Source organism: Asparagus officinalis, chromosome 6, assembly GCF_001876935.1.
Source record: "Asparagus officinalis chromosome 6, Aspof.V1, whole genome shotgun sequence".
In the NCBI taxonomy this organism is placed as follows: Eukaryota; Viridiplantae; Streptophyta; class Magnoliopsida; order Asparagales; family Asparagaceae; genus Asparagus; species Asparagus officinalis.
The window spans coordinates 9,746,920-9,755,289 of record NC_033799.1 but is presented as its reverse complement, the minus strand read 5'-3'; the positions used below and the strand labels follow the sequence as shown (position 1 = coordinate 9,755,289).

At 35.3% G+C, this 8,370-nt stretch overlaps 1 long non-coding RNA gene across 1 annotated transcript; it reads right to left on the bottom strand.

The window, feature by feature from the left end:
* LOC109844383 lies at nucleotides 5,029–5,941 on the bottom strand. The gene is made up of 3 exons (XR_002248009.1): nucleotides 5,886–5,941; nucleotides 5,662–5,799; nucleotides 5,029–5,054 (listed from the first exon to the last, which is right to left on the bottom strand). It is a non-coding gene; the product is annotated as an uncharacterized LOC109844383 (long non-coding RNA).

Genomic DNA, 8,370 nt, shown 5'->3' with positions numbered 1-8,370 from the left:
GGTTCAAATAAAAACCTTACTATCCTAAAAACTAAAAACCAATCCTCTCCATTGGATCTAGATTCATCCTATGGCTGAGATTAAATCTGCATAAGGGTAATCAGGTAAAATAAACATCCCCTAAAGAGAGGTAATTAATGCTTGTCTATTGAGTTCTCCATTTCCCCATGCAATCTCACGGCTCAGACAACCCAACAGTCACGAACAACAGTCCTCTCCCTCCACAACCAGCATCTCTCGTTCATCGTCGTTCAGCTCTTTCTCCACAACCAGCTTCATTGTCCTTCAGCTTTCTCGTTCATCTATCCTTCAGCTCTCTCGTTCATCTGTCCTTCATCGTATTTGAGCTCTCTCGTTCATCGTCCATTATCTGGCCATTCTTAAACATTTTATGGAGATTTAAATGGAGAGCTTGAATTCAGGTGAGCAGGTTCATGCATGTTTTCATTGTAATCGATCCAGATTCAGTATTTCAATACTTAGTCATATGACTTATTATATAGTAGCTTACATTCTTAAATATTTTTTAGAGATTTAAATGGAGAGCTTGAATTCAATTGAACACGTTCTAGTTGTTAATCTAGATTCACTGCATTGAATCGAGATTCATTGTTAGAGACTGTAGTGATTTTCATAATTTATTCACTTGTTTACTGTAGTGAATTTGGATTCAATGCAGTGAATCGAGATTAGTGATTTTCATAATTTATTCACTTGTTTACTGTAGTGAATTTGGATTCAATGCAGTGAATCGAGATTCACTCCAGATTAATTAGCAATAACATGAATTCAATGCAGTGAATCAAGATTCACTCCAGTGAATCTAGATTCACTCCAGTGAATCTAGATTTATTATAATGGATCCAGATTCAGTATATCAAAACTTAGTCATATGACTTATTATCTAGGAGTTTACATTCGTAAACATTTTTATGTAAATTTAGTTGGAGAGCTTGAATTCAGTTGAACACGTTCTAGTTGTTAGAGTATGCAGTGATTTTCATAATGTATTCACATGTTTAATGTAGTGAATCTGGATTCAATGCATTGAATCCAGATTCACTACATTAAACATGTGAATACATCGGCAAACAGAGAAGAAACATGAGGACGGTACAGTTCTTCTTAAACACATTGTTTGCAGTAGAGCTGGCAGCAATGAATCAAAGATGGATGTTGATTATGAGGATTTTAGTAGCTGTTCGAAAAAGAGAAGGAGAACTGCATCTAGTAAATGTGGTTGCAAAGCTAAAGTTATTTTTAAGTTTGATGGTTTAAAAGGATATAATGTTCTCTCATTCGTTGAAGAGCATTCTCATTTTTTGGTCTCCGGTAGTGGGAAACAATTTTTGAAGTCAAATAGAGTTCTCGGTCTCGCACATAAGAAACTTGTATTTGATGGAGCAAAAGCCAACATGGGGCCTAACAAAACATATAACTTTGCTAAGGAGTTGTGTGGAAATTATTCTAATGTTGGTGATACGTGTACCGAGTTTAAAAATTAGAGTAGGGATGTGAAGCTTTATATTGGTGATCGAGATGCTCAAATGATCATCGAGAAGTTCACGGATAAGAAGGAGATGAGTGATGGATTTTTCTATGATTATGCAGTCGATGAAGGGGGTCGATTAACTCGCATTTTTTGGGCAGATGTTATTGGGCGAAGAAATTACGATGTATTTGGAGATGTGATATCATTTGACTCTACATATTCCACAAACAAGTAAGATTTTATAGTTAATCTCTTACGATTTTCAATATTGTTATTATATATCATAGTGAATCTTATATTTTTTGTATGTGATACAATAGGTACAACATGAAGTTTGTTCCATTTACTGGTCTCGACAATTATAAGAAGTGTGTTGTATTTGCAGCAGGATTGATAGCTAAAGAGGACATTGATAACTATGTCTGGATTTTTGAGGTATTCATGAAATGCATGATTCGCGAGCCAAAGTGTATTGTTACAGATCAGTGCCCTGCCATGAAGCAAGCTATACCAACCGTCTTTACAGAAGCACGTCACCGTTTGTGCATGTGGCACATCATGAAGAAATTTAACCAAAAGGTAATGAATCCCACATATAAATATAATGAATCCTCATTAGACAAATACTGAATCTTTCGTTATATATTTATATTGTAGTTGGCAAAATGCATTTCGAAGATGGATGATTTCAAGAGGAAGATCAATGCACTGATTTGGAGTATAGATATAGATCCAGCAACATTTGAAGTCGGTTGGAAAGATGTTATGAAAGAATATAAGCTTGAAAGTAATGAATGGTTGTGTGAACTGTATAACATTCGGGAGTCATGGATTCCAGCCTATTATGCTGATGATCCAATGGCCGGTTTATTGCGGACTACATCAATATCAGAGAGTGAGAACAGTTTCTTTGACAAATTCAACCGTAGATCTGACACATTGACAGAATTTTATCTCCGATACGAGAGTGCTATGGAGAAGCAAAGGCATACAAACGCAAGATTAAACTATGAAGGAACAAAGTCGATGCCAAGAATGGACACGCCATTGTTATTGGAGAGGGATGCAGCAGAAACTATGAACGAACAAAGTCGATGCCAAGAATGGACACGCCATTGTTATTGGAGAGGGATGCAGCAGAGTTGTACACTCGAACAATGTTTTATGAGGTACAGAAAGAGATAATGTCATCCTGTTATGATATGAGCATTAACAGTATATCAGAAGAAGATGGTGTGAAGATTTTTTCCTTAAAGGACAAAAAGAGACATGGAAAAATATTTGAGGTAAAACTTAATAATGGAGATTGAAATAATAAAAATTGAATCCAGATTCAATGCAGTGAATCGCGATTCAACGAAGTGAATCTCGATCCACACCACTGAATCGAGATTCAGTGACCATTTCATTCGCTTGTCATATTCTTTTTTTATTCGGTGCTAATATACATTGTTTTTTGAATTTTAGGTGAAACACGCTTATTTGAACAATGACGTGCAATGTACGTGTAGGCTGTTTGAGAAAATGGGTATAGTATGTAGACATGGTTTTTTGCACTGAACCAAGCTGATGTAACAAAAATACCAAGACATCTTGTTGTGAACCGATGGAAAAAAGGTGCTGAGATGAGGCATTCACTGCAGTTCAAGGAAATATCAAAACAGTGCAATGCAATTGAAGTTACAAATCGCAAGTTGAATGACATATGGTATGATTTCCAATCCTGTGTGAGTTTGGCAGGTTTAGATGGTGAGAGACTTGACTACGTGGAAGGGAAGTTGAAGGAGTTGAAGCACAGTTTGCGTGAATCTAGTTGGAAATCTGACACACAGAACAAAAATGATGTAATGGAGTTTTTTGTTGGCTCAAAAATACCAGCGGAAGTGATCGTTAAACCTCCCATTGAAGGTAGAAACAAGGGGTGTGGACGGAGAATTGTTGGTGATTATGAGAAATCAATTAGTCAACAAAAGAAGAAGGTGCCAAGGCTGTGTAATATGTGCAAAAAAATCGATTTCCATGACGCACGGACATGCCCATTAAAGAAAACAATACAGTAGAGTGATGTTTAATTTAGTTGTCATATTTCGTTTCAAAATCATGTTTAGAAATATATTTCTTATTAAAATTGCTGAATTGTGTAATTCTTAACTACATATATTTACTAGATTATTAATTACATGGTTACGTTGTGTCATGTTAATATATTGAAGTGAGATCTACTCATATAGCATGTGAATTCCATTATTATTAGTTGTATTATTTCAAAAGGAATGGTAAAGTAGTTGTATGCAGTCATCAGTTTAAATTTGATTCGCTTTAAGTGATACTGGACTAACTATATTGAATCTAGATTCATTGTAGTGAATCTAGATTCACTGATATTGATTCTCCATATCACTATAGGGATTCATTATAATCAATCAAATAATCAAATTATTTGATTGTTTTGGTTTAAGTGATTCTGGATTAACTATAATAAATATAGATTCATTTTAGTGAATCTGGATTCACTGAACTGAATATGGATTCACTATAGTGAATCTATTTTCAATCAAATAAATTACTAAAAACTTAAGATAATATTGACTTACTGAATTTTTCAGTGTAGTGAATCGAGATTCACTATGGTGAATCTAGTTTCAATCAAATAAATTAGTAATAACTTAAGATAATATTGAAATAGTGATTCCAGATTAGTGAATCTAGTTTCAATCAAATAAATTAGTAATAACTTAAGATAATATTGAAATAGTGATTCCAGATTAAATACATACAATCCACAATAAGTATGATTAATTTATTTTATGTTACATAAAACCTTGAATTATAAATCACATTCTCTGCTTAAATCGAAATTCTTTCAATTGCATTGAATACCTTGACAGTATTTTCATATATCCAAACTATTCACAAATATAGATATAAAATTATGACAAAGCTATTCTTTTAAAGTATATTTACATAGAAAAGTAGTTCAACACAAACTGGAGTATTCTATAACATTAAATGACAATGTACTCAATAACAGTAAACTTTAACATTGGAAATTATGGTGATTACAGAATATCATTTTCTTTGAGATCTTGTGGTCTTCCTCGTCTCTTTTTTGACATTGGCAGTTTCAGCATGGTGCTGTTGGGCTTTGCTGATGACTTCTTTGGCCAATTCATTTGTTGGTTCAGTAAGAATTTGGCAACAGTATATAGACCTCAGTCTATGTAGCTGATTTTTTAATCGCTCCTGTCGATATGAACAAAAGTTCAGTTCAAGATTCAGTAGCTATATTCTAAATTTTATTAATTCGAAAAGACTAACTGTAAATCTTATTAGATTCAGTAGCTATATTCTAAACACTTACACCCTCTCTATGAAAACCAGAGTTCCAATTTGCTGTACCACCGCCCATGTAGGTCTCCATATGTCTCATGACAAAAATAGCACAATCAAATTTGTTTTTGGCTGTTCTCCACTCCATCTCAAGTCTGTCAGGTGTTAATGTATTTATTTCACTCGCCTTGTGATGTTTTTTGTGTGCCAAATATCTCACAAAATTCTGGTGCTGTTTAATCAAAAGTAATCAGCGTCACATAACAAATCCAAATTATTATACAGTAATGTTTAATGTAATATACAAATTGTTTTGGTTGTTTATATGGTAACAATATTAATGACATTGGGATTTAATAGAGTTAGTTCACCTGGACTCACTCTAATGAATCTGGATTCACACTAGTGAATCTGGATTCACTAGAATTAGCTATAGCTAGTGGATCGTGATTACGTGATGTTAACACAGATTCACTAGCTCTATTGAATCGAGATTCATAGTAAAATGTGAATCCAGGTTCACTAACTCTATTGATCGAGATTTCAGATCACTAGTTATAGCTAGTAGATCGTGATTACGTGATGTGAACACAGATTCACTAGCTCTAGTGAATCGAGATTCATAGTAAGATGTGAATCCAGATTCACTAACTCTAGTTATCGAGATTCACTAGAGTTAGCAAATCTGTTATTCTCTGACTCTAGTGAATCCGGATTCACTATAGTGAATCCGTATTCACTATAGTGAATCCGTATTCACTATAGTGAATCCAGATTCACTTATTACTGTATTCTGCCAGTAAATGTTTAAAGAACATACGTAAGGTGGAAAAACATACCAAACCCTCAGGACGACCTTGGTATTTTTCCTTGTAGTCTGGGCAGTTTTTGCTATTGTCAATCAGCTCCATACTTGGATTCTTTAGCCCATAGCACACAATGTAGAAATGCTCAAACGCATTTATGGGGAAGAAGACCTAATGGTTGTGAAATTTAATCAGAGATTTTACAGATATAGTTAAAATTGGGTTAAAGAACAAAAACATGGTCTTCGAATCTTTACCATATCAATCTCATTAAACTTCATATGTGGATACAGAGCAAGTTGCTCATCCATCCAGAATCAAACCGACTGTATCTCAATTCATCATTGGCCTCATCTGTGTGATGAATGTTGCAAAACTGTACAACATAAACTGAATAAATAAGATGTAACTCAAGTGTTATTTTAAATAAAATAAAGGAAGATACGTACGGTTGTCTCAACATTGCAGAAGAATCTAAGTGGAGAATTTTCTGACTTCATTTTTTCTCTGCTGTTCAAAATATAGGACCAAATGCTGATTATATTTACCTCAATGTAATCAGCAGGAAGGAAAGTCTTGAAAGCAGGTAAGAAACATTCAATTTGTCTCCACTTAAAAACCATTTCACTGAAAAAACAGTAACAATATTCAATGCAATAAAGTGACAAAATACTAAAAACAGTGAGTCTCACACCTAAAAATAAAATATCAAATAAGATTTAAGAACTCACAAATTCTCTTCTTCAGCAGAATCATCACCTGAATGCCTTGCTTCTTCTCTATGCACCCAATTCCATATGATGCTTTGCCTAGCAGTAATCTGAGATACCCTCTGCACCCATGGTGACCGAAGAGACGTTGCAGGCTTCACCATCCTCTTTTCTTTCCCCCTTCCCGCATGTCCCTTATTTTCGGTCACCTGAACTTTCTTACCTTTACATTCATCTACTGCAGCGGCATCTTTAGCTTGTTTATCAGTTCTTCGTACAGAGTCATCAATGATTTCAGATTCACAAGTTTTAGCAATCTGAACAACATCAACCATTTCTACTGTCCCAGTCTGAGTATCCTGTGTCAGCCCAAGAGAAAAAACTAGGTTCTTCAGTCTGTGGGGTACCACATTCGCTGAGCTTCCGCCTCACTGGTCTGTCAACCTTTTTCATGCTAACAGACTCTATAATCTTATCAACTTCTTGAATAAACTTTGGGGAGACTTGTGTTTGTGGTATCTCAGCTGATATTGGATCAACAGCAGGGGAACCATGCATATTTCTACTCACCTTGGTGTTCACATTAGGGGTATCATCAACAATGTTTCCCACAGCTGTTTCATCGTCACAGGTACTTACACGATGTCCACACCCCTGCACAAGAACATTTGAAACTCTCTGTTGAAGTTGAAGAGCTCATTGTCATTGGGGAACAGCTTTCTCATTGTCTCACACTCAGCATCATATCTATCTTTTGCAGATTTCAACTCTGCAGCTCTCCGTTGAACCCTCTCAATACAATCCTGCAGTTTGAATATCACAGACATTTGTCACCATAAATTATTAACATGGCGAGAGACAAAATTCGATAGATTGAGATTACATTCAATGTATTTGTATCAAGATTCAAATGACTGAATCCAGAGTCGACTAAAATAATTCCAGTTTCACTTTAGTGAATCGAGATTCAGTAGTAGTGAATCCAGATTCACTTCAGTAAATTGATATTGAGTATCATTGAATCCAGATTCACTTAAGTGAATCGGAATTCAGTTTAACTTAATCGATAATCACTGATCTGAAACGAGATTCATTACTAGTAAAACGATTCATTGTACTGAATCGACATTCATTTTAAGTGAATCGAGATTGACTCCTACTGAATTGAGATTAAATTGAATAAACAAAGACTTACAACTTAATTTGCTAACCTTTCTAATTGTATCAACACTTTTAAGCGAGTTTCCAGTAGCAATATGCATTCGAGATGAAGGTGCAAGTTCAACCCTCTCTGTAAATGCACCTTTGCCAAATGAATTTGTACTTATTTCCTCTGTCTGTCTTTCCTTCAAGGCCAAGTCAGTCCAGCCTAAAAATGTAGGTGTTATTCTCTCAACCAACCTCCTCCCTTTGAACAAAACCCGATCGGCATAGAACAACTACAAAGACGGAGATAAGAAATAAAGCACAGCAATTAGTAATCATCAAGTAAAACTACTTTAACTACAGTAATGTAAAAATAAATCAATATTATACAAGTGACTTACAATCAAGAATGCAAGAGGACCCGTGTAGAATTGTTTTGTCGGGTCAACCTTCCACTTGTGTTGGCTATCTATCATTGAGTCAAGTAATAAAGAACACCAATTGTATTGAGAGCACTGATCAACATTATCACCAAGTACTAGAATCCGTTGGTTGACATACGGATTGCTAAGCGACTGGATCATGCTGTTGTGAAAGAGAACCAAGAAATTGAGTTTAAAAAACAGGTTAACATCAGAACTCTGCTTCAGTTTCTCAGACACAGCCCCTGGAGTAATTTTCCAACCAAATCTGTCTGTGAATTGAGCCCTCCCTCAGACACAGCCCCTGGAGTAATTTTCCAACCAAATCTGTCTGTGAATTGAGCCCTCCATTCATCCACTAATGCTGACTTCCCAATACTGGAGGCTAGTATACGCTTCCTGCCCAGAGGTAATCCCATCACTTGATGTACATCTTCCTCTGTGATACTTATTGATCCTCTGGG